The following is a 26,935-nucleotide window of genomic DNA, read 5'->3' on the forward strand; positions in this document are numbered from 1 at the left end:
TCATCCAAAAAAGACAGAAGCTCATGTTGTACATGCTTAACATGTAGTAGTTAAACACGAGGATCCTCTTGGGGGAAGAGAGATGCCAACCCTAATTTAGCACTACAAACATAGCTGAATTAAAAACCCAGACTTTTAAATACTAAGCATTCAAAGCCTTCTGTCTAATTGGGTGAATTTATCAGCTTCATTTTTTCCACACTGAATTTTTTTAAAGTTCTTTCCCATCAGATTTATGAAGAAATTCACAAATTTTAAAAAGCTGCCATCAGAAAACAAGCCAAAGGAAAATGTCATTGGGTACAGAATCCTCGCCTTCATTATTGTGAGTATGCTTCTTTCAGTACAAAGCAGAACCGGCACGTCATGACTGAGTCTTATCTCATGATCAAGGAGGAGGTTCACACAGTGCGAAATCTAAGAACACATTTTCTCCCTACTGGACACAACTGTTATGGATCTTACCTAGTGAAGCACTGCCAAAGTCAGCTGTTCCTCAGAATGATAACGTCACAGAACTGTACGGAGAGTTTCTCCAATGAAACTGAAGAGAACCCTGCTAATCTGCACACACCCATGTATTTGTTCGCACATCATGCTTAGCATGCATATGCTAGTTCCATCAAAGCACTTCACACACATTATCTCAGAAATCCTCATAACAATCCTGTAGGGTGGACCAACCTTATTGTCACCATATGTCAAAGAGCTGCTCATTTTTGCACTATATGGGGCCAAGCCAGCTATAGGAATTAGTCCCATTGAATGCAATGGGATAGAACTTTAAAATTATTAAGATCAATGAAATGGATACTTAATAAATAGTAAGCTGTAGACTGTTTTCAATAGTGCAGCCACCAGAATATGGACCTAACAGACTTATGTATGGATGTAACGTTTATTTTTTAAAGAAGCCTTGTGGCACAGTGATTGAAGTGCAATACTGCAGTGAAGACTCTGCTGATGTCCTGAGTTCAATCCTGGGCTCTGGTTGCTGGCTTGAGGTTGACTCAGCCTTCCATCCTTCTGAGGTTGTTAAACTGAGTACCCTGCTCACATGGAGGGGGGGAACAAGGGGGACAAAGTGTAGCCTGCATAATTAAATGGTAAACTGTCCAGAGTGAACTTTAAGTGCAATGGGGTGGTATATAAACAGCACAATTTGCTTTTTGGCTTTAAATTCTTCATGTTCATTGGTTTATTCTATGATTTTGACCCAACAATCCGCCTCTGGGAGGAGCCTTCAATCCCTGAGAGATTCCTCACCATTCCAGAGAAGAACAAGACAAGAAATCCCCCCCCCCAAATTATCAAGGTCTTTGTAACTTGTGCAAATTATTTTTGCATAGAATTAAGATCTGTTTCCCTTGAAAAGCAAAGTGGATACAAATATAACAAGCACAGAACAACCAAATGCTTCTAACTCTTTAGTCTGCGTATAAAACAGCTATGGCAGGCACTGCGTGCCGTCCCCAGTCTTTATGCAATTTTGTTTAACTGGCACGCGTGTGCATGCACACCATTTTTATTCTCTTAATATAGATATCTAGCCCTCCTGTGGGTTAAGGAGAAGAATTTTGAGGATTTACACCCATAATCACACACACAAAAAATCTCCATTTTACATGGCCACGTGTATTACTTCATTTGGAAGGAAATGTTATCAGTTTTCATCCACCCACAAATCCATACTTTATTGCGGCTCCTACGCCACCCAAATGTTCTCCAGAAAAGTGGGCAAAATGTTTCCAAGCGGAAAGCGATATGACTTCATGTCCAAAGGCCACAATCTAGAACTGTGAGACAGCTAATCCTAAACTCCATTTGAACTGAGACGTATGCATATGGGATTTGAACAGAGATACCCGAGTGTGGTGTAGTGGATAACAGTAACAGACTAGAACTTAAGAGGCCTGGGTTCAAATCCCTACTCGGCCATGGAAACTCATTGGGGGAGTAGAACTAGTAAAGGTAAAGGTAAAGGTTTCCCTTGACAATTTTTGTCCAGTCGTGTCCGACTCGAGGGGGCGGTGCTCATCCCCGCTTCCAAGCCATAGAGCCAGCATTTCGTCCGAAGACAATCTTCCGTGGTCACATGGCCAGTGCGACTTAGACACGGAACGCTGTTACCTTCCCACCGAAGTGGTCCCTATGTATATACTTGCATTTGCATGCTTTCAAACTGCTAGGTTGGCGGGAGTTGGGACAAGCGATGGGCGCTCACTCCGTCGTGTGGATTCGATCTTACGACTGCTGGTCTTCTGACCCTGCAGCACAGGCTTCTGCGGTTTAGCCCGCAGCACAACAACTCCTTAAATATCTCACTTACCTTGAAAGCCTTGTTAGGGTTACTGTGAGTCAGTTCCAACTTGATAGCATAAAACAACAAGATTTGTATGAGTAAGGTCCACCACCCTGCTCTTCTACATAATAAACACAGGGTCATATTTTCCCCCAGATAATGATGCTCAGGGAGACAATATGCATGTTTCCAAAACCAAATTTTAATTCAGCATTTTCAGAGGGACCCTATCCTCACCTTAAGGCAAACCAAATACTGGCTTTCATCTTGGGCAGGAGCTTAGTGAGAAGCTTTTTAAAGCCAGTAAAATGCCTCCACTGTATTCTCTATGGACCAGAGCATACTCTTATCCAAGCATTGTTGTTATGGGGAAAAATGTGTATTTTAAAAGTAAGTGTCCTGCCTTCCCCCTTGGCATGTTCTTTTTAATAACCACTGGCTCCTCTAGACAAAGGATGTGACTTTGCCAAACCACAAAACTCAACCCAGCATAATTTATTTGATCACTGTCTCCTGAGTTCGTCTTAGTGGAAATCTTGCTTTGGGAACTTATTTCTGGCGCTGGGAATCCAAAGTTGTACCAGACAATGACAGAACAGGAAATGATGTCAGCAGAGAAGCGTTGCAATCATGCCCATAAAACCCACATACTACTATTCAGTGGGAAATCTTGTTTTATCAAAACCCCACCACCATCTTCCTCTTTGGAGGCCAGCAATAATTTTTATGTTATCAATAACAGCTCGCTCTCTCGTTCTCTTTCTCCCAGGGGAAAATCTCCATCTAGGGAGCTGCCTTTATCTCATAAATTCTGCCTAATCACGGAGAGATTCCTCAGCCATCCCAGAATAGAGTTTATCACATCACTTCGCTGCTCAGTTCGAAGCTGTTTGGATTCTTCTTTCTTTCTTTCTTTTTAAAAACTTCTTACAGGGGAATGTATGAAACAGTGTTTAAAGATTAATTTAATCCTTGCTTCCAAGAGAACAGTGATAAAACAGTTTTCCAGCAAGTTAATATTTACAGCTTCGCATTAGAGGCTATGTTCCAACCCATAAAGGCATCCTGTACCTCTAAAACCCAGGGATTTCATTGCAGACAGACTCTCTTGCTCTTAGGTTTATCTATGAAAGTCGTGGTGAAATAAAAGGCAAATCAGAGGGCTGTTGACTGAGAGATTCTTGTGATCAAATAATAAATGCCCAGCTAAGTTCTCTTCTTGGTTACATCACTAAGCATCCTTTAAAAAAACCCCACACAATAGGATGCAGAGCTTAGCAAAGTTACTTTTTGGACCACAAGGCTACTGTCTGTGCTTTGGGGAGTTGTCATTTGAAAACAACAGCAGCAACAACCCACAAACTTTTCTGAGCTCTGAAAAAAAAAAGTCTCATTCTTGCTTTGATCATTATAATGGCATCCATACAGACACTTGATCAGTGACGAACAGCACTTGAGGTGCCAAGCTTTGTCCCAAAAATTCTTTTGGTTTCCCTCAAAATTCATGAGATGTTCAGCCAGAGCAGGAACTGTTGAAATTTCTCAGAGTTTACACACACAATGGATCAAGCACGAATATTAAACAAACCACAAAGATCACGAATAGATTCTCCCTTGGTATACAAATATGAACTTGTGTGTGCCATCAGTTGAAATAATATTCATTTAGTCATGGTAAAACTACTCTCCCTCACTCTTTCTCTCTCTCATGCACACATTCTTGTGATTAGTTTCGACTCAAGTCTTATTCATCATCATCATCCTCATCCTGCGCCATCGAGTGAATTCCAACTAATGTAAAATCCTAGGTAGAGAGTACTCAGAAGGATTTTACCATTCCTTTCTTCTGGGGGCAGCTTGGGACTGTGCAGCTTGCCCAAGGCTACATAGGCTAGCTCTACTCACAGGCGGCACAGCGGGGAATTGAACTCCAAACCAGTAGCTTTACAGCCAGATACCTAAACCACTGTCCCATCCAGCTAGCTTTTTTTAAAAAAAATAAAAATTTACCTAAATTCACAGATGTCTTCATGAAAAAATAGACAAAGAACTTATTTACATACTTAGGATGATTGACAGAAACCAAAACAAGAAAATTTCCCCTTCTAGGACCTGGGGCTTTGAGTTCTTAGAAGTCTGGCTTTAAACCCATGTGTATTTGACCATGTTTCTGGTGCTCAGCATTTGAAGATGTTTGAAGGATTCCTGGGAGCAGGGGAGGCTTGCGGTCCAACCTGGGAAGGGGAGGCTCATTTCTGAAATGTCCAGGAAGGTAACTCTCTATGGCAGTGGTTCCCAACTTTGAGTCCTCAGATGATCTTGGACTAAGACTCCCAGAAGCCTTCACCACTCACTGTGATGGCCAGGATTTCTTGGAGTTGTATGTCCAAGAACATATGGAGATATAAGGTCGAGAATCACTGGTCTAGTAAAGGGAGAAGCTTGGGTATGCTACAATCATCCTTATGATGATGTCATTGGGAAGCGGCATCCATAGGTCACCATGGTGAAAAAATGCAGAACACAAGCACAATGTGGGGATAAAAAAAATTCTGGGTAAGATCCAGGGACTTTATGGGTAAGAGGGAAATGTCTTTGCTCTTAATAAATATAATAAAACCGATTGCACGGTATGAATTTCCTCCTGCCAAATACTTAATGGCTCGTGGGGGATAGTAGGCTGGTAAAACCCTAAGTGATTTTGCCAGATCTGTAGTATCACAATGGCAAAATTGTTTCATGGAGGGTTGATCCGTCAGAGTTTTTGCTGTACAGAGACCAGAATAGCTTCACTTTCGTGTGTCCTATCTTGAAGCGCTGTTGATATGGAGCCAGTTATCTAGGCCAGGCCGGCAGCTTTAAATCCCTAGAGAGAATTAGTGAGAGAGGGTAGCAATCCAGCTAGCCTCCTCTAGATAACTGAAACCGTAGAGCTAATAAGTAACACGATACAGCTGGAGTGACTTGTCTCAATTATATTAATTGCCAAATGTATCTAGTGGTGGTCTGGATTAGGAGATGGAAAACACAGTTGAGAGCCAAGATTGCTTAGCTGTAAATTGACACAGTGGAATATAATGCTTCGTTTTATTCAGCTGTAACAAAGGGGAAACCCACAGTAGACGGTATAGGTGGGCAATGCAGGGGCTACAGTAGGATCATCTCACCATGGAGAATTGCCACTTATTAAACATATTCCACAATGCATAGGGATAGTGTACAAATTTGTATGGGAACAGGCAAACATTTCTAAGTGGTTACTTACCCCAGAGAGTAGCTTCCAAGGCTGATGTGGCCGGCCCTACCATAAGGGAGAGTGAGGCAGTTGTCTCTGTTAGCAAAAGCTGAGTGGCATGAAGGAAGCAACAGAAATCATTCCTTGGTAGAGATGGGATATTCATATTCGTATCCTGGGAGATACGAATACGAATATCGCTGGGCCCTTTCGACCCTCTCCCCAGAACCGGCTGGTCTACTCACCAGGCTTCCTGTGGCATGCGCGGCCATCATCAGTAACATTGCACCGTGCAATGTGAAAGTAGCCTGGGCAGTGCTTCCCCACCTCCTTGTGCTGCTGACCATGCAGCAGCTGAGCGGGGAGATTCATCATCCCACCTCCACGCTGGAGTTGTCAGCAGTGCAGGGAGGTGGGAAAGTGCTGGCCAGGCTACTTCTGCGATTGGCGCAAAATTACCAACAATGGACTGGACTGGTTCAGGAGGGGAGATGGACCTCCAGTGTGATGAAGACCCAGAAGGTGTCAAAAGCAAGCTTAGAATAATAGAATCATCGTAGGGTTGGAAGGGACCTTGGGTGTCTTCTAGTCCAACCCCCTGCCCAAGTCAGCAGACCTCATACCATCCCGGACCTCATACCATCCTGGACAATCTTTTCTTGAAAACCTCCAGCAATGGGGCACCCACCACACCAGGAGGCAAGCTCTTCCACTGCTTATTCAGAAGTCTTGTGATGGCCTCTGAGGAAACCATCTACGTGCCCTTCCTTGCAATAATCCATCTTGGGCTTTTAACCTGTTTACTGAAGTGTAGTCTTAAGAAAGAACCAAAAGCCAAGAGATTTAGCACTGCTAAGACTGGCTGTCCCTCCCTGTGTTTTGGGCACAGCATCCTCATCCCTGGTCATTGTCCATGTGGGTTGGGGCTGATGGGCTATGTTGGTAGAAACACATGGATGAACCCAAACTATTGAAAGCTGCTTAAAAGTGTTGGGCCACTTTTATAGGGCTTTGTCAAGCTCTTGCATGAAAAAATAAACCATCATAGGACTGAATATCGGAAAAGGCAGCTCTCTGTACACAAAACTACATGTATGTCAGAAATGCATCCTTTTTGGGTTCTATGGACATGGAAACCTTGTTATTTAATCACTTTTTGTGGTTGCTCCCCATCTCTGGAATTCCACCCACCCACCCAAAATTTCAACTGGTGAGAAGTTGCTACTATTTTGGAGCCAGATTAAAATGTACTTATTTGTTAGAGCTTTGAAATTTTATATTGAGTTGTGGCTCTCAAACTCCCCTAGCTAGCAAGTTCTCTGGCCATGCTGGCTGGGGGACTCTTGAGTTAAATCCATAAAAAATGACATTTCCAAGCGTTCTCCCTTTGCAAAGGCATTGCTTGTTCTCCTGCTTACTGTATTTGCTTTCAGTTTGGGTTTTGCTGTTTTTTGTTTGTTTGTTTCAAGTGTTGCTTTAACACCAGGGGGCACTGAGCCTAACTAAGTCAAACTTTGGTACTGTACATGTAGAGAGAATTTACCTTCCCCCACACCCTCAAATACAACTACTTGTAAGTGACTGACTCCAGAACCCAGACTGAAAGCAGGTTTGGACCTGCTCCATCTCTGCACACCATGAACGTTAGGCGTTGTCTATTAGCATTAGGGAAAATGGCAACAAAAGAAGACATGTTGGATGAGAGGCAATAAAGAAGTGAAAAGGTAATTATGGTATTAACATAAAGGTCAGAAGGTAAAGTGTAGGGAGACAAAGTGCAATATTCTCTTTTATCAGAACAATTCCACTGATGGTACATGCTATCTCTCTAATATACGGCAATCATCTAGTGACTCGGCCCTATTCTGGGCAGTTTCCAACAAAAGGATAAGCATAAAACATAACAAAACAGCCATCGCTCGCCATTCCTCACAGTAATATAAAAAAGGCAGCTCACAGAAAGCACAAGATGGCGGCCACAGACAACTATGATTGTAGAAAATAAATCATAAAAATAAAAATTGCAGCCAGAGAATATCCTGAAATGCTCCTTTGAACATCAAGGTTTTTACCCATTTTTTGGAATGTCAGGAGGACAGGGGCCTGGCAAGGTCCCCTACACCCCCGTAGGTAGGGCATTCCACAGAGAGGCAGCCACCATCTTAAGTTTTCCCACCTTAACACCTTTCAGATGTTTTAGACTACGAAGCCCATCATCCTACATCACCTGCTGTTACGACAGATGGTAGGAAATATATTATTACACACCTGGAAGAAGCTGGTATGTATGTATGTATGGTCCAGATGTTTCAAGAATATCATCACTAAGAAGAGGTCAGGGTGCTGGATGTAAACATGAGCACTCAGCAGAAAGGAATTTTCGGGGAAATTCCTTTTCAAAGACTATGACTCCCAGCCGTCCAGCAGTCATGCTGATTTAGGGATTCTGAGAAATGTAGTCCCAAAAGGAATAGATGGGGAAAATTTGGGGTCATAGACCACAGTTCCCAAAATCCCCAGTCAGTATGTGGAAATCTGAGACCTAATATCCCAAATTATACATTTCCCCATCTCCATCTGAAAGTAATCTTTCCAGGTTTTGCCAGAGACTACCCTGTTTCCCTAAAAATAAGACCTAAACTGAAAATAAGCCCTAGTTAAGTGAAACTCCACCCTTGACCATTGTGTAGCAACCAGAAGCTGACATGACTGTATTTGAATAAATGTAAATGAATAAAATGAATAAAATGAAACTTGCCCTGAAAATAAGCCCTAAGGCATTTTGGAGCAAATTTTAATATAAGACCCTGTCTTATTTTGGGAGAAACACGGTACATGTGTTAAAGAATCCAGGATAAAGAGGGACTTAAGAAGTATTTCTTTAAGTTTACGAATTTGTTCCATTATCTTAAGCTAGAAAGAGTGGGCCAGACTGCAAAACACATTAAATGAATGATTGTCGTTCATGTAATGTTTTTATTGTAAGTAAACAGAACTGGGCAGGGGGAAAATGGCTGGTCCTATGTTTAGGTAGAAGGAGGAAAAAGGGAACAGATGCAAGGGGGTGGGGACAGAGAGACAGGGCTGTTCCCACTACATGGATGTCTTATTTCCTGAGATAGGCTGGCTGTTTTTAGGTGCAACAAAGGATGTTCTTCACTGTCTTCTTTTGAGATGGTTGCTATTGGTATATCAGCAAATTTACACTACACAGTTACTGTAGTTTTATTTTAATTTAATTGCCATGGCTTTCTCTTCTGAAGTCCTGGTATCTGTATTTTGGTGAGAGATCTGAAATGTCCTCCTGTAGTTCAGGGGAGTGCACCAGGACTGTCTAACAGAGGATCTGAAGTTCCTCACTGTGATGTTTGCCCTCGTGGCCCCTGCTTGTTTTCCCCTCAAAAAGGCTCATGTCACGTTTTCTTCTCTCTGTCACCAGTGGATTACTTCAATCCACAATATAAATGACATTTGTCAGAACACTTGACTTGTGAACAGGAACAGAACTTATTTATTGAAGTGAAGCAGACTGAATAATAACAGAAGTTTCTCAGATACACATTATACATAAGCAAATCATCAACAGTTCTCTCAGTACATACTTCTTTTCTCTTGCTATATCATTCCCACTTTCTCTACCTATTTTCCTAACCAGTTCTATCTCTCTCAGTATCTGTTCCCTCTCTCTCTGACTAACCAGCCCTATCTGACTCCTCCTTCTCCCACCAAGTCTCATGTAGCTGCTGACTCCGCCCCTCCAGTCCTCTCATAGGTTCATGCAAATCAGCTCATGAATATGAATGACATGAGTGACGTGGGCGATCGTGACACTCACCAAACTACATATCCCAGGATTCCATAAGATGGAGCCAGGGCAACTAAAATAGAATCAAACTGAAATGTAGACATACCCAGTTCTTTGTTTTCCTCTTTCTTCTCTAACTTCTTTTATCATGCTTTTTAGTCGGTAATGGTGAAAGTTGGGATTCCTCTGATTTAACTAATCTAGATGGTTATGGAAATTTATTTGACTGAAAAACAAGATAAAATGCTTAGAATAAAGAACCAGCACATTGCATTGTGCCTGGAAATGCATGGAAACTTTTGTGCTGTGCACAATTTGTTACTGTATTCAATTTTCACATCCCAATCTAAACAATCACAAGCAGAGAGAGAAAAGTCATGACTTGTTAAGCCATGAATAACCCCCAAATAGTGAGTAGACCAGAGAACTTTCGAGACAGAACCTAGTACCCAGAGCTTGGAAATACCTAATTTCACATGGTATAACCAGTTAGTTGTAGTTAGCTACTTGTGGAGTAATGAGGGTATAAATGAGTGTTGTATCAGAAGTGTTGTAGTGATTAGTTACATCCCTTTTTAGTGTGTAATGAGCAACATTTCTACTTACTTGCAGAAGTTACTTTTAAAGGGGCATTTAAAGGCATTTTGAGACATTTGGACAGTGTTGCCCCCCCCGCCCCCAACTTTTATGCTACTGTGAATCCCTAGTGGCAAGAGAAAGATTGTATTATTCCACATTTGCTTTCTTCAGGTATTTTCAGGGTGAAATATTAGAACTGGCCACTAGAAGTACCAGAGAACATCTCTACAAAATTTTCACAGCCAGGTGACAAAGAAAAAGCAATGATCCTTATATCTCTCCTTGAAACAACAATAATGATCAGGTGACACCCATAGAATAAAGAGAAAGATAACTTCCTTATACAGCAGCCATGAAATATGAGTTACTGGATGACTATTTCAAAAGCAGGATAGCAAAGTATTTGCTGAGAAAACTCCCCCCCCCCCCTCACAAGTGGAATCTCACAGCAAGAGTGGTTGATTCATTCTGGTCCCTAAGGAACTCGTCAGGGAATAAGCCTCAGTAGGCATACTGACACTCACTTCAGACCAAGTTACATGGTCCACTATGCCCCCAGAAAAAGGGAAGGGTACTTCTGAGTACTTTCTACTTAGGAAACCATGGGAAAGGTCATCCTAACTTGGAATCAATTTGACGGCGCATACTTATGAATCGTTATACACTATATCTTTGTAGCCGTGTCCAGTTTGGTCCTAAAGGAAACCTTTTCCTGGAACTTTCTCCTTCTTGACCTCTTCTTCTACTTTCACAACAAGTCATAGGGTAAGGGGCACAATTAGGTTGCTTTCTGTAACATCTACTCCAAGGGCTTTCCTACATTCTTAGTGTCTTGTGTCACACCAGCTTTGTTACAGAAGAAATCTGCCTCTGCAGTTCACTTAATCTTTCCATCTCTGGAGCTGCAGCTGTCATGAACTCCTGAACTAGACTTTCCCAGCATAACAAGAGTAGCTCTGAGAGCGTGTCCCCTGATACCTTCGGGCTAATGGAAGCGCCACAGACCCTAAAAGGGGAGGGTCCAGATTAAAGACAACATTGGTGGATTACCATTAATATATGCAATTTGGGAGAATGAGTGCCGCTGATGGTTATTAGGTTTGACTTGCCCAGTGGCAAAGGTTGACCTGGAAAGGTTCTCTTTGTGCCTTTTCCTCATTACTAAAGGCTGAGGGTCAGAGGCTACAATGAGGGTTGGCCAAAGTGACATCAGGAAAATCTAATTGTCTTTAAGTCAATTTTTATAGAAAACATGAATTAAGGATAGAACCTTGGTCCAATATGGGCAAAGTTTTGTCGCCCATATGATTCTGATAAATTAATAGGTATAGATAAGTAGTCAGAAGCAGTAGGACATGAATCTTAAATTAATCTCGTCCAAAACTTATTCCAGACTGACATCACTTCCTTCTCTTCAGGGGTCCCTGGAAACTGTAAAGGAAGCTTGGGAGGAACTACTGGATAGCTCAGTGGCTCAGGCATCTGGCTGCAGAGCCAGACGTTGAAAGTTCAATTCCCCACTGTGCCTCCTTGATGGGGCTGGACTGGATGGTCCACAGGGTCCCTTCCAGCTCTATAATTCCAAGATGATGATGATTATTGAACCTCTGAGGAGAGGTATAGATTAATGACTCCTAGCATATGTCTGAATCATTTTCAAACTATAATGCTAAGGTTTCAGTGGGCAAGTTAATATGACACGGGCTTGACAGATATTATGAACTCCTTTTAGCTGTTTTGTTTCTTCCTTATGTGAAATTCAATAAAATGGAGTTTTAAAAAAGGATATTGGTGGTATAAGTGTATCACTGGTGTTTTTTGGCCTAAGGGGCCCTCTAGTCCTATTGAGGCATGCTTGAAGTGTGAGGAGCCCACATGTAAAGAGGGGAATGAGCTTGCCCTACTCCCTCAAGTGTCATTTTAATCACAGAAACACAACAGTCTGAAGAAGGAGAAGCTGCTCTGTCTGGAGAACCTCCCCACATGGGCCAGAACCCCAGCTTTCTTGGATAGTGGGAGTGGGCCTAGTATATTCCCCTCATCACATTTCAACTCCACACGTTTTAAGCACAACTGAATATGGCTTCTCTTTCTAGCATTATCATGAGGCATCCTTAGGTAGCTGTTAGAGTCCTTAGGGTCAGAAGGTCCTGGGCTCCTCTTAAAGTTATTCTTCTAACGGGCTGGACTACATGGCAGCCATTTTAATTTTAATATTAATTCCCACCCACTAGTGGCTTTCCATGGTTGAGTATGGATTCGAACCAAGGTCTCATGAGTCCATGGACTGCATTCTATCACTCTATCCATTACATCACACTGGTAGACAGAGGGCATTGCTTTAATACCTTGAAAAGTAATTGATCTAAGTGTTTAACTGACTTTTTAATTGCCAGGATGTTTATGTGAAACAGCTCTTGGAAAGTTCGTGGCCAATGTTAACTAATATAGTAATCTTTTTCTGTATCTCATTTCATTCTGGCCTGCCACCATAATAAATAATCAGCATGCATATGAATTGGTAGTTTGAATACTGTGCTCTATAGATCTGAAGAACTAAACGTATTCATCTGAGAGGCTGCAAGAATTTTATTGTTTTTGCTGCAACAGACATAACACAGTTATCTCTGGGGAGGGGAAGGGTTGGGAAAATGGACACATTTGGCAAGACACAGGATGTGCCAGCAGTCATAAAGAGGAAAAACACACACCTCTTTTCTATCTCTTGATCCATAACCGTGGTGTTGAGACACTTTAAAGGAAAAGTTCATATTCTAGCATTACACAATACATAGTGAGTGAAAGTAATTTACTAAGGAATTGTTTAATGCCAGGTGGGGTCTTAGAGGCTGTAAGTTCTGGGAAACCATTTCTCATGGAGCAGAAAAGAAAGATGGCAGCAGAGATAAAGGATTTCTATGCTGAGGTGTTGTTGTTGTTTTGAATAAAATACATACTGAGAAAACAGGAACAGGACCTTAAACTTAGTTGTCTTTTATACAGCTACATGATTTTGCAATTCTCCTAAGTCTGCTGTAATGCAGGCTACTTTAATGCACCAGATTACTTTAAAATTGCAAGAACCCAGTAAATCAAAATGAAAAGTAGAATGTAAATTGCCTACTTCAATGAAAACATGTTTTTGCATATTTTTAAAAATTCGGTCCAATATTTTTTGCACTTGTTTTCATTCCCCCCCCCCCAATCAATGCATGTGATTGAACACATTTGTAAGTAGTGCAGGGACTAAGTGGCAGGTGGATAAAAAGACAGAAAGCACAGAGACCAAGTATCATATAATATGGCAGTGATGCTACAAACAACTGCTTTTGTGTTACAGCTGAACTATGGGGCTGACCCATTATCTTTTAGCTACGGAAAGGAAGCATGAGGAATTCATTTCAAAACTCATGGCTATACAAGTAAGTGCCTGGCTATTTTCACAATAGCTGCTGCTCTCTCTGCAAAATTAAAAAGTTACACCACCTAATTCACTATGCTCTTTGGCAATATACCAGGAAATACAGGTAAAGACACTTTTTATTTCCCTCTAGTGGTGAATACTGATATTGCAGCTTGAAAAAACAAAAAGACGGAGAAAGAAGCAAAACAATATTTCTTTTGGTTGTTGTGGGTTTTTCGGGTTCTTTGGCCGTGTTCTGAAGGTTGTTCTTCCTAACATTTCACCAGTCTCTGTGGCCGGCATCTTCAGAAGACAGGAGAGCACAGCGTGCTACGTTAGGAAGAACAACCATCAGAACACGGCCAAAGAGCCCAAAAAACCCACAACAACCATTATATCCCGGCTGTGAAAGCCTTCGCGAATACAATATTTCTTTTGCCATAAAAGAAATATAAAAGAATAGCATTAAAAAGTCCTGTCAAGATGCCTCTAAATTATTATTTAAGAGTAACTTTTAAATGTAAATCAAATGTTTCTCATTATGCTAAAAAAGTGTAAGACATTAATGTATTTTCGAAGGCCTTCATGGCCGGGATCCGATGGTTGCTGTGGGTTTTCCAAGCCGTTTGGCCATGTTCTTAAGTTTTTTCTTCCTAACGTTTCGCCAGTCTCTGTGGTCGGCAACTTCAGAGGACAGGAGTCAGAACTCTGTCCGTGCTAGGGAGTTCCAACTCCTGTTCTCTGAAGATGCCAGCTACAGAGACTGGCAAAACGTTAGGAAGAAAACCCTTAAGAACACAGCCAAACATCCTGGAAACCCCACAACAACCATATAACATATTGCTTTTGAACTGCATCTTGGTTACACCATCATGATAAAAAAGTCACTAGGTACAATTCAGCTATGTTATTTTTATAGTTACTTCCAGCCTAAGGTCATTAATAATAATAATAATAATAATAATAATAATAATAATAATAATAATAATAATAATAATAATAAATTATTGTCATTGTAAGTATATACACAGTATACCCATACAATGAAATTCACAGACACCCAGAGACCAGACACATGCACACACATAAAATTCCCCAAACACTCCCCACCCACTAAAAAATCCCCCACTAAAAATACAAACATCTACACCGCAGGCCAAGTAACACAGTCCAACTAATTATTCACTACTGGTGGTCTTTAAGCTCATTATTAATTGCAATTATAGCTCTGGGATAAAAACTATTCAGAAAACGTGTGGTCCGAATCTTAATTGTTCTATATCTTCTGCCAGATGGTAACAGTTCAAAAAAGTTATAAGCAGGATGGGAAGAGTCTCTCAGGATGCTGTGTGACTTCCTTAGAGAGCGGGATGTGAAGATGTCATCCAGCATTGGTAGCTGGAGCCCGATGATATTCTGGGCAATTTTAATGGTTCTCTGTAGAGCTTTTTTGTCCGCTACAGAGCTACTCCCAAACCATGCCAGAATGCCATAGGTTAGGACACTCTCAATGGTGCTACGAAAGTATGACAGAAGTAAATGCTGAGATAAATTTAACTTGCCAAGCATTCTCAGGAAATACAGCCTCTTCTGTGCCTTCTTCATTAGCATGTCGGCATTTGGCAGAGGGAGAAGCTACAGAAGTGAGTACAAGGACAGAGAGAGGAAGGAGAGGCCAAGAAGCATGGAAAGACACCAACTGGCAGGCAGGAGGAACTTCAGGAGCTGGGAGCGGAACGTTTCATGAGCCATTAACTGTAGGCCCTCCTCCTTAGTATTTTCAAAAGCAGAATCCTATTCCTGGAAAAGAGTAATCCAAAGCTCCAGACCAGCTACCCGTGGCACACTGTCTGGAGAAGGAATGAGCACAGTGGTGAACTAACAGGTGGTATCTCTTCCCCAGGCATTATGGGAATCAGGAGCTAGAAGGATGGGAAAAAAACATTTGACCCCAATCCTGACTATTAGAGGAACACATGGGAGTTCTTTGCTTAATCTTCACAGTACAGTAGGACTGTACTATGGGAGGACTTCACTTTTACATTTTTACTATTTGCTTCTAATGAATTCAGTGATTTGGTTTCCATGTCCCTTTAGGTCATCATTTAAGGAGTCTTAGTATTATTGTTAAATATACACAGTGGTGTAGTGGACTCAGGAGCCCTGGCTTCAAACACCCACTCAGCCAGGGAAACTCACTGAGGATATGGAACTGGTAAAACCACTTATTAAACATCTCACCTACCCCGAAAGGTGTATTAGGGTTCCTATACGTCAGTTTTGACTTGACAGCACATAATAACAATAGTATTAGCATTAGTATTCCTATGTTGCATGAAAGATATTGCAGTGACATTTATAGCCAGGAATGCTAAGCAGCTGGTACTAGAGATGGGGGTATTCGTATACGAATATCCCCCCCACAGGTGGAAATGACAAAGGTCCCCCCCCCCGGGGCCAGGCCGACCACTCATGATTCTGCCACTGCCGCGAGCTCCACATTGCCTTCCTACTCTGCGACCTGGCAGAGAAACTCATCATCCCGCCTTCTGCCAGTAGTGGACAATCTATTGCAAGCAACAGAGAGACAGGAAGGCTCATGGCAGTGGTGGAATAGTGAGTGGTCGGCCTCATTATCAGCACCTGTGGGGGGATATTCGTATTCATACATGAATATCCCCATCTCTAGCTGGTACATTATCTTGCAGTCTATCATGCTGATTTCTAATATATTTCATGCTCTTTGCACAAATGAAAGGAGTGATGCAGGAACTCTAAGACTACATGTAAACACAAGTATATATTTTCCTTCAGCTTTAACCTCTGCCATATAGCATCGCCCATATCTGTACCTTTATGCAAATTTATACAATTTTTGCACAAATTGCACAGATTGTGCAATTGCATGAACATCCAAGCTTAGGACGACTGCTGTTTTTTTTAAAAAAAATTTGCAGCAGTGGATGGCTTGTTTGTATCTTAACAAGTCCTTGCTTGCTTTTATGCTTTGCTTCCCAAAAGCAAAGGGTACCAGAGACATTTCGCACAAATTGAGAAGATCTGGGAATCTCTTTCTGTCTTTCTCTGCTGAAAGTGAAACATTTTGTGATGCTTAAAAATTTCTTGCCATGGCAAGACTCAAGATAGCCTAAGCTAATTTAGCAAGTCTTTTTTATATCACTAGAACCTGCTTTCTTTTTTATATACCATGAACCTGGATCTACCTGAACAAAACATACTTATGACAGCCCAGCTTGGTGCACTTCCATTTTTACACTCATGTGATAAATGTATGCAAACACCCCTCAGAGAAACATAGTTTGTTTATGTACAAGTCCTTCTCTTTCCTATATCTAGAGGTGGCAGCATTTCTACTGATCCTGCTCTTGTCCTGGATTTTTTTTAACCACTGATTGACGCAGGGGTATTTAACTGGAGACCTTTTCCTGGCATGGAAAATGAAGTTATATGAAAAGTTTCACCTGCTTCATTTCTGTGTGTCAAGCTGTGCTGAAGAAAACAACACAGAGACACACAAGTGGAAACTGTGTGTATGAAGCTGGTAACACTACTTTCTATTCTTTTAAGCCTACGCATTTCTAAAGAGTTAATGATTTGTTGAGCATTTTTCCCCGTTACAAATTTAGCAAAGCAGAAACCATACATTTTGTTGTTCCCTTCCCACAAGCTTTGCTCAGGGAAAAAATATCTGAAATTGCTAGTTTAACAATTTATGTCAAAAAGAAGGGGAAATGGCTTCCCTCTGCTCCCTGCACCAATGTATTTTTTGTGGTTGAAGCAAAAATTATGTACATACCATTCCTGTTTCTTGTAAAGGGAAGTTCAGACCAGTGGACTATTTTAAAAATTCGGCTGTAATTCCTAATACTTATATATCTGTATCACTACACTGTTTGAGTACATATGTGTATCTCTGTGTCTGTGTGTAAATAATCTGGGGGAAGTTTAATACCATTTATTTTCTTCCTTTACAAATATATGAAGGGTTATGCTAAAATGTGAATACCATCAGATTTTAAATTGTCTTTTTATCTGCTGGAATGATCACTGAACAACTTTATGTATGGCACTTCAAGTACTAAGTTCTAGAGATATACTTCAAAATTGGCCCTTGGCTTTGCCAAGATCAACAAGAACAGCAGTTTCCTACAAGGTGAAAGTTAAACATTCCAATTTTGCATTAAGCTTAACAGGAGTGCTCCTATTTTGTTGCAAGGAAAACAATGGCACTGAAAAGCACAGACTATGCTGGGGGCTGGATGGTACCCACCCACCCACGCACACACTTCTCTTTAGTTTTAAATTGCCACCTAGTTTATGGTCACAGTCTGTGGATCTCCTTGGGCGTAGTTTGCAAGGGATCCAGTGGATCCCTTGGAAAACTTAATCAAGTCAGTAAGAACTGCACAATATGAACAAGTTGCATTGATTGGGGCTTGTGTAGGAAATATTGTTGATGGAGGATAAAAAAATAGGTGCAAGAAATTTTAAGAAATATTGTAGTCATGTTTTTGAGCTTGGAAAAATGTATTCGTTGAGGAAAGGAGGAGAATGTGCCCCATACAGAAGCCAACACATCCAAGACTGAACTGATAATAATCAACATCATGCGCCATTAAGTCAACTCTGACTTAGGGCAACCCATTCCAGGGTTTTCCAAGTAGAAAATACTCAGAAGTGGTTTGTCATTCCCTTCTTCTGAGGCCACCCTGGGACTGTGCAGCTTGTTCAGGCTAGCTCTACTCACAGAAGGCACGGTGGGGTGTTATGCTCCCAGCCTCTGGCTCCACAGTGAGAAGCCTAAACCGCTGAGACATCTAGCCAGCTAAACAGGCAGTTAAATCTCACTTTATTTCTTAACTATAGGACAGCATTCATCCTAGGGCAGGTTGCTTGGTCTAAATGGCACTGTCCTCTAACCAGAGTCTGCAAAACTAGTATTTACTTACTGTAGAACTGCCAGAATGGCTTTGCTGTCCGAGGGTTTCTCGGAATTATCAAAAACAGCTTTTTCCAAGCTCTGCCCAGAACACCTTGCTGCTGTTTCCTGTTGCCTGAGCCTCTACTACCTGAAGGGTTTGCCTCACTGAACCTGAAAGAAGAGCAGCCCAGGTTGTCAGAATGTGGCATTTGCAATGACAACAACTCTCTTCGTTCCCCGTTTATTGGCTATATTTTTATCCCACCTTTCCTCCAGTGAACGTGAGGCAGTGAATATGGCTCTCCTGAATCCTGCCTTACAATCAATATTATATCGGACTACCTGTGAGGTAGTTCAAGCTCATAAAGTCCATCTGGCTAAAGGGAACCAAGTAAACTTCAAGACTGAGCAGGGACTTGAACCCTGGTCTCCTGTATCCTAGTCCAAGACTCCACCCACAACACTCCCTTCCACTTAACAAGGCCTTGTTTACATTGGTTTGGGACGTGACACCCTGGAAGCAACCAAATAAGGAAGCCGGTTGTGATCCTTCTTCCACAGCAAACGGCTCCCTTAAGAAAGCAGCAGCAGTAGCAGCAAGCTTTTTCCTACTGACTTTGCTGAACCAGCACAATGAGGAAAACCCCAAAATTCCAGCCAGAGTCTTATGGCAATCCCTTCTTGAACTGCGGTCTTGAACAGATGTTATGATTGTCTATGGCAGGATCCAAAGATTCTTTGTGTCAGATTTGGGTCAGGCACAAGGATTCTCCTCTTCTCCTCTTCTCCCTCCAACCACTGGCCAGGACAAACATGAAAGAGGAGTGAGGTTGGATGTCAACAAGAGAGAGCATGTTTTTGATTGAAACAAAACAGGCAGCTCCACACCAGTGAAATGAAATCTGCCCAATAGATTTGGCACAGGGCAGGAATGTATTTGCACACAAAAAGAACTAGTGCACCGACAACATTGGGTTTCTTGAGATATTTGACATGGCTGTGGTGACATGTGCCTTGCTAATGTCCTATTTGGATTATGCTAATGTGCTTACCTGGGGCTGCATTTAGAAAGTGTTCAGAAACTTCAGCAGGTCCAGTATTTTGCCATTAGATGGCTGACTGGTGCTGACATCATTCTTCTGTGCAAGCAGAGCTGTGCAGCAAGATTTTTCACCATCAAGTGATGTAAATATAACCATGCCTTTGCTAGCAGAGAAAGGAATTAAGCATCCATTAATAAATTGCTTCCAAGCTCTAGCATCGGCCATTGATGATTAGGAGCTCTTCAGGAAAGAGATTGTGGTCACAGTGGGAAAATGTTAGTTGGCCAACTCTTCCTATTGACATGGGATCAAAACTGAAGAATGCACTGAAATTAAACTGATTAAACTAACATTCATATGGACAAATGCCAACAGAATAGGTTGCTCTGTCAAAAAGTGGCAAGAGCGTTACCTTTGACTATTCAATGAAGTTTGCCCAGTTAAAGGAAAAATTATGACTATGATCTTCTGGCAATGAGACAAAGAGGGATACATAGTGGAAGAAGTTGCTCCAAAAGTCTTCTTTCTTCAAACTTGATCTAATCTTTTGATTCTTTCTATGAAACAACACAATTCAATTCTCCTTTCGTTGCTTACCAGCTCCACTGAGATCTGGCCTCCCAGACACACTAAGATGTCTATTGAAAGAAATTATAAATGTGAAGGTGCGTGGGGATGGAATGTTTTAATGTATAGATTGTTCCTAGTCTGGCTGCATTCCATAATTTATGTCCAACAGTGGGGATGGGTTTTTCAGAAGACCAAACAACCTAACGACATTGTTCTTCAAGGTAAACCTGTAATTTAAAAATTATATACATTTGGAGTGCAAGTCCAAGCAGGAAGCACATTCCTTAAGTGGAGAGAGAAAGATTTCTAAAACAATCTCTACAAATATATCCATATCCAGTTTAAACATTCTTCTCCTTTATCTATCTAAGTTTTAAAAAAATCTAATGAATCTAATGAATATGGCTGAACTGAAGACGAATCTTTGGATGTTTGAGGAGGTTCTGCAGTCCAGTGGGCAAGATTTCCTAGCAAAATGCATCAATATTGATGGAAACCTAAGGCCCACAGCATCATAGAAAATGCTTTCTAAACATTTTTGATAAATTAAAATTAAAATGAAAGTGCTGAATAGCTTAGTGGTTTAGTCATCTGGTTGTGTAGCCAGAAGGTGGGAATTCAGTTCCCCACTGTGCCTCCATGACAGGAGCTGGACTTGATGATCTAGACCAGTGGTTCTTAACCTTGGGTTACTCAGGTGTTTTTGGATGCAACTCCCAGAAGCCTTCACCACCAGCTGTGCTGGGGTTTCTGGGAGCTGCAGCTCAAAAACACCTGAGTAACCAAGGTTAAGGACAACTGATCTAGACTCTAGTCTCTTCCAGCCCTGCAGTTTTGAAAGTGCTCTGAGATTCTGATCATTAGCTTTCAGTAGCCCCTAATCAAAGGTCTTTGCTGAATTGCTGCTTGCTGGTACATGATGGCTGAAATCCTGTTCACTCAATTACATCCACAGAAGGCTGATGGTTTCATCAGCAGGGAGTGGCTTTTGGATATAACACACCTTCTGTCTCTGTCCCACAGCTTACATTGCTCTCTTTTACGGTTTGCAAACTGTGGGAGCTACGGGACAGGAGGAAATCTTTAATAATCAAACACTGTAGCAATTTTCAATCATCAAATACTTCCTTCTCCTGGTTCCATAGCTCATAATTGGTGAAAGGGGTTACCCAGGAGCTGTGGGACAGAAATCAATAACGTTTAATTTCTGATAATTGTTTCTTGATGATCACGTCATCAGTTATCTGCAAGTGTGGTTCTGTGAATGGGATTTCAATCAATGAATTAGTACCAGGAAGGAAAGAGAGGAGGAGATCAGGACAAAAGAAAAACTTCAGAGGAAGGAAAAGGGTAGTGAGGTAATGGCAGGGTTCGCAAATTTTCAGCAATGGTGAATTCAGATATTATTCATTCATTCATTCATTCATTCATTCATTCATTCATTCATTCATTCATTCATTCATTCATTCATTCATTTACAGGTTGCTGTCCTCTGAAGATGCCGGCCACAGAGACTGGCGAAACATCAGGAAGAACAACTTTCAGAACACGGCCAAAGAGCCCGAAAAACCCAGAACAACTATTTATTTATTTATTTATTTATTTATTTATTTATTTATTTATTTATTTATTTATTTATTTATTTGTTTGTTTGTTTGTTTGTTTGTTTGTTTGTTTGTTTGTTTGTTTGTTTGTTTGTTTGTTTGTTTGTTTGTTAACCTTACATACCACCCATCTAGAATGTTTCTACTCTGGATGGTTTCTAATGCTACATAAAATGTGTTAATACATATTTATGTCACAAAAAAGCTTTGGTGCAACAGACTACCCACTTGGATTAAACTAACATTCATGCTTATTTCCATACATATTTCTTGATGTTTTTCCGCTGTTAAAATAATTGGAGATGCCTTTACCTTCAATGTTTGCAGTAGAAAGAAGAGTTGTAAATGTTTTCAATAATATGAGGAGAGTGGTGGTAATTCACATCATACTTCTTTTTCAGAATTTGTTAGTCATGTTTAGAAATATGGAGAAAGGAAAGGAAAAAAAACACTGGATATAAATAATGAAATTAAAATCTAATTTTCAAATGAACTAAAGGCAACTAAACTCTAAATTTCAGTATTACTAATTTACTTTACCATATCATGCAAGTTGACTGTTCTACAGTTGAAATCCCATCCCATCTTTTTCCAAGCTGAGAGCATATATCGTCTATGTAAAAAGAAAATGCAATTAATCCAGGGGAAATGAAAAACCTAAACCAAAAGCCAGAGGAAAAGCTTAAACAAAAACACTGAAGCTCTGAGAAGGGGAAGTGGGAGAACCAAAGTGGGAACAGAAATATGAAATATTATTTACACATTACTAAGCTTTGTATCCATTTCAGAATTAGGAATACGAGATCTAAAGTAAGGATCCCTTTCTGTGTTTCAATGGACAATTGAATAACAGGAAGAGAAGTGTATGTGTGGAAGAGGGAATAGTCAGGAGCCATAACCAAGTCATCTAGGTTCTTAATTGTATTTTAAGTATCATAAATAATTTAAAATGATAATGTCTGAGAAGATTGTACTTGAAGGTTGCCATCTTCTGTCTTGATACTCCTCAGTTTGAGGGCCACCAACTAACAGGATCGATACAATAACTGTTCTTGGAGACTCGTCTGCTTCTTATGTCACAGACTATTTCTACTAGAGTGGAATTCCACAGTGGAAAAGGGAGGATTGTGTCGGAAAAAGCTCTGATGGTAACAGGCAATATGAACCAGGTGTGTCTTCCGCTCTTGTCTTTTTAAGCTCTCCAGATATGTTGCTAGTCTTCCCAGGTTTTCTCTCCTTCAGGTTTCTTCCACCTTCTCTTTCTTTCTTCTTTGAGAGACACTCACATGGCTCTTATACAACGGCCTAGTAGATGTGCATGCATAGAAATGAGGCTCAGGTGTTTCTTTCATCAAATGGAAGATCCCTTTATCTTCTATTATCATTAAATGGATTTCTTGAAGGAAGAAATGCAAGTCTTCTGTTTTTGTTTAATTACTTGTTTCTCTAATAGCTACATTAGTTCAATAGCTATCTCCATTCTGATAATACTCTTATAGTTTGAGTAGTCCTCTCATTGCAGTCCTTCATGAGTTTCTGAGCAGGACAGAGGTTTTTAGAGTCTATAGGGTACTGGGGACATGGGACGTGTAAAGGGACGTGGTGGCTTCGCGGGCTAAACCACAGAAGCCTCTGCTGCAGGGTCAGAAGACCAAGCAGTCGTAAGATCGAATCCACGCGACGGAGTGAGTGCCCGTCGCTTGTCCCAGCTTCCGCCAACCTAGCGGTTCAAAAGCATGCAAATGCAAGTAGATCGATAGGGACCACCTCGGTGGGAAGGTAACAGCGTTCCGTGTCTAAGTCGCACTGGCCATGTGACCACGGAAGATTGTCTTCGGACAAAACGCTGGCTCTATGGCTTGGAAACGGGGATGAGCACCGCCCCATAGAGTCGAACACGACTGGACAAAAATTGTCAAGGGGAACCTTTACCTTTACCTTTAGGGTACTGCAGGAAAGAGCGAAACATCACCAAGTGTAGCACAAGCAGTGAAATATGGCCCCAGAGGTTTGGAGAGGAAGCTGTCAAGCACTCTATGTGCTCCCACATTAGATACCTGTTTATGCAGAAAGATAACTGTCAGTCCCAAATTTAGGCAATGAAGCCACAGACAGTGTAAAATGTGTTCCGTTTCTTCTTGCAGAAAGTTTCAATAAGCTGGGCAGACATGTAGCTGCCACTGTCCCCTAGCAAGTATTACAAAAACACAGTCATTAAACCACCAAGCTGCAGGCCTTTGATCTGAACCCAGATCAATCATCTGACTTAAAATTGCTTGTGCAAATGACCACAATGCAAAACAGTTCATACAATAACTCATGCTTGCAGAAAAAGAAGTACTGCTTTGTTTTAATTAAAATGCACACACAAAAAAGACTTATTTCCTGCTGTTCTAGCCTCTTGATTTAGAATTTTTAAGCTGCCATTTTTGCTGTATCATGCACTCCCATATTTCCAAACGTGCCAGACTTGCCAAGCTATTTTTGTAATCGTTTGCAAGATATAAATCTCCACATCATTGTATAATGACCACCAGCTACGTGGAAGTCATTTTTTCCCCATCTTTGCATGTGGCTATGTTAATATTAACATTAACATTTCTGTGACCTAACCAATTGGGCATAGGGTGGCCACTTATATGTCACTAAAAAAGAGGACATGCATCATCAAACAAGAGGAATTGATTGTGAAAATTTGCATTTGCTGATTTATATATATTGACGAAAAAATAAAGAGAAATAAGACAAGACAAGGAATCAGTGGGTGATGCCACTCTCTCTTATGAATGCTTCTGAGCTCTTTGCTCTGCCCTGTAGTAGCCCCAGAAACACAAAAATAGACCATGTTTGGCTCGTTTTCAGATATTTGTCTGAAGGCGGTACTCATCCCTAATATTTGCTATTTAGCACGCCGATGCATTTTGGGTTAGATGTCCTTCTTAGTGGACTCCACTACATTCACTAATGTTTCAGTTAAGCTTCCACTTGTAATGTACATGCATGACTTAAGCAGAATGTTCTTTGCATTGACTGGACAGGCCAAAAATCTTCTACTGTTTGAAGGGGTGGACCTACATTGTGGGACCCCTGAAGCTTGAACTGTTACAGGGGCCCCTTTGCAATCAGCAATGAGCTCTGTGTGACCCTTGTTACCTTCCTCACTGGGGTTGCACCACAGCAAAACATCAGATTTTTAAAATTATTTTTTTTTAAAAAAATTAAAGTTCTAATGTCACTTTTGGGTCCCCTCTGGGATTATGGGCTCTCAAGTTTAAGGTTTGTTAATTTCATAGTAGATCCACCCCGTCTGTCTATAGCAACATGTTATAGATCTGAAACAGGGAAAGTCACTTTTTCAACTTACAACTTTTAATACATTCCAACCAGACTTCAAAACTCCCTTCCTTTAACTTCTGTGAAGTTAAAAAGACTTTACAATGGCAAATGCCTCCGTCTGGTCTGTCCAGATAGACCAGTGGTTTGATTGTGTATAAGGCAGCTTCAAATGCTCATTATGCAGCTTTGGAGTAGTATGCTGAGCTTGACTGAGTTGTTACAGCAGAACTTGGACCGATATGTTCTATGCTGCCATAGCTCCCTGTTTTCCTGACGGTTCCCTTCCTTATAATATGCACCAAGCACGCAGAATACACACCCTTCCAGATGTTATTGGACGATCATAAATCAACCCTCCACATTTGCTCCACAAGTTACAGTTGATGGGAGCTGCAATCCAACAGAGGTAATGGGCCACTTGTTCCCCTCCTCGCCACACATCTTGCAAGGCACTGAGCCCTCCCATACTCCATCTTACCCCACCACCACCCTTCTGCAGGACCAGTGAGGCCAGACTCCCCCAGCCATAATTCCATGGGCTCTAGCTCAGCATCTTGACTCAGAACAGATCCCCCCGTCCACTGCTCCAGTCCCATCGAGCTGAATTATAGTCCTTTGAGCACCACTTGCCAACTTGGGGGCCAGTTAACTTCATTGGAGCTCCCCAGAATCCAGTTTCTGGAAGGCAAGGAGACTTAAGCCTAGGAAGCACCCCTTTTAGAAAAGGCTTGTATAGATGAGCATAGACTGCCGGTCCCTTCCCAAACCAGGGCTGTGATGGTGTCCAGATTAACATAGCCTTGTCCAAGCACATGACTGGAATCTCTGGTTTCTGACTCCTGTCACAAGCAAACAAACTGGGTAAGGGTAGACAGCTTCCAGCATTTCTCGACTCTTCCCTTGTATCCTCCCACACACCCTCTTCTTCAGAGGTAGGCAGCAACCCTCGGCCTTCCCAGTCTTACCCTTCAATGCTCACTGACCCTGCCTCCTTTGGCTGTTTCTCATCAGGGAATTCTCCTTCCGTTGTGTCGGCTTGATCCTGAGAAAAATTACCCTCCTGCTGGCCTGATCCTAAGAAAACCTACCCTTCTCCCAGCTGCCTGATACTTGTGTGCTGGGGCCAGACCGCCCAGTGCTAACTTCTCCTTGGCCTTTCGCAAGATGTTGTGGGTCTCTGTGGCTGTCTCCAAACGCATATTATCTGGATGAAGCATAAATAAAGTCAGAAAGTTAAGGTGTCCAGAAAATTTTTTTGAAGAAAGCATTGGGATGTGTTTATTTCACTCGTCCGTGCCTGGTGAGAGCTAGATTTTTCATAAGACAACCCTGGAGCATGGCTAAACACAACACCTATCAGAAAAGGATCTTAAAGTCAACCTGCCAAATAATAATAGCAAAACTCTGCATAGATTTTCGCAAAATGTGTGTAGCATTTCATTTAGCTGCTGCACAGTCTGCTCGAGCTAATATGTTTTTGACCTCAGGCTCATTACTGTGATGGATTGTGCTGAGAGAAGGAGGATCCGCCCTTGTCTGGTGACTTTACAGTACATTATTACACAAGAACCTGTTATTATGTGATTGTTTTTTTGTCTTTCATAGAACTATCCTGAGGCTATAAGAGCTTTTATAAGTAAAGTGATTTTGTTTTTAAAAAGAAAGAACTTTATATCAGCTACCATACCATTATGTATGATACCAATCTGCAAATCTTTACTTTTAAGCCCAATTACTAAAGGAAAGTGGAAGGGGGGGGGGTGTCTATCAACATTATCTTCTTAGCTTTATTTAATAATGCAAAAACCAAACAAAACCACAAACCAACTACTGAGGCAAATTTAAGGATGGCAGCATTAATTTGTTTTCCTGGCATTGGTTATGCTGTCTGCCTGCCAATGCTGGAGATTTATTAATTTTTCAAAATAAAAGCTGCATTTTAGAGGGTGCACCTATGCAAGAATTTTACATGCTTCGAATCAGGTGCTATAGCACCCCATCAGACCTTTCACAGATGAAAGTAGGAACGCTCTTCTGTTCTTCTATCGTTCCTGTCATCAGAACCAAGATCAGAACCAGGGTCTCTTTAATGAATTTTGTCACATGATTTTTTTTG

Source organism: Pogona vitticeps, chromosome 6 (assembly GCF_051106095.1).
Source record: "Pogona vitticeps strain Pit_001003342236 chromosome 6, PviZW2.1, whole genome shotgun sequence".
Lineage (NCBI taxonomy): Eukaryota > Metazoa > Chordata > Lepidosauria > Squamata > Agamidae > Pogona > Pogona vitticeps.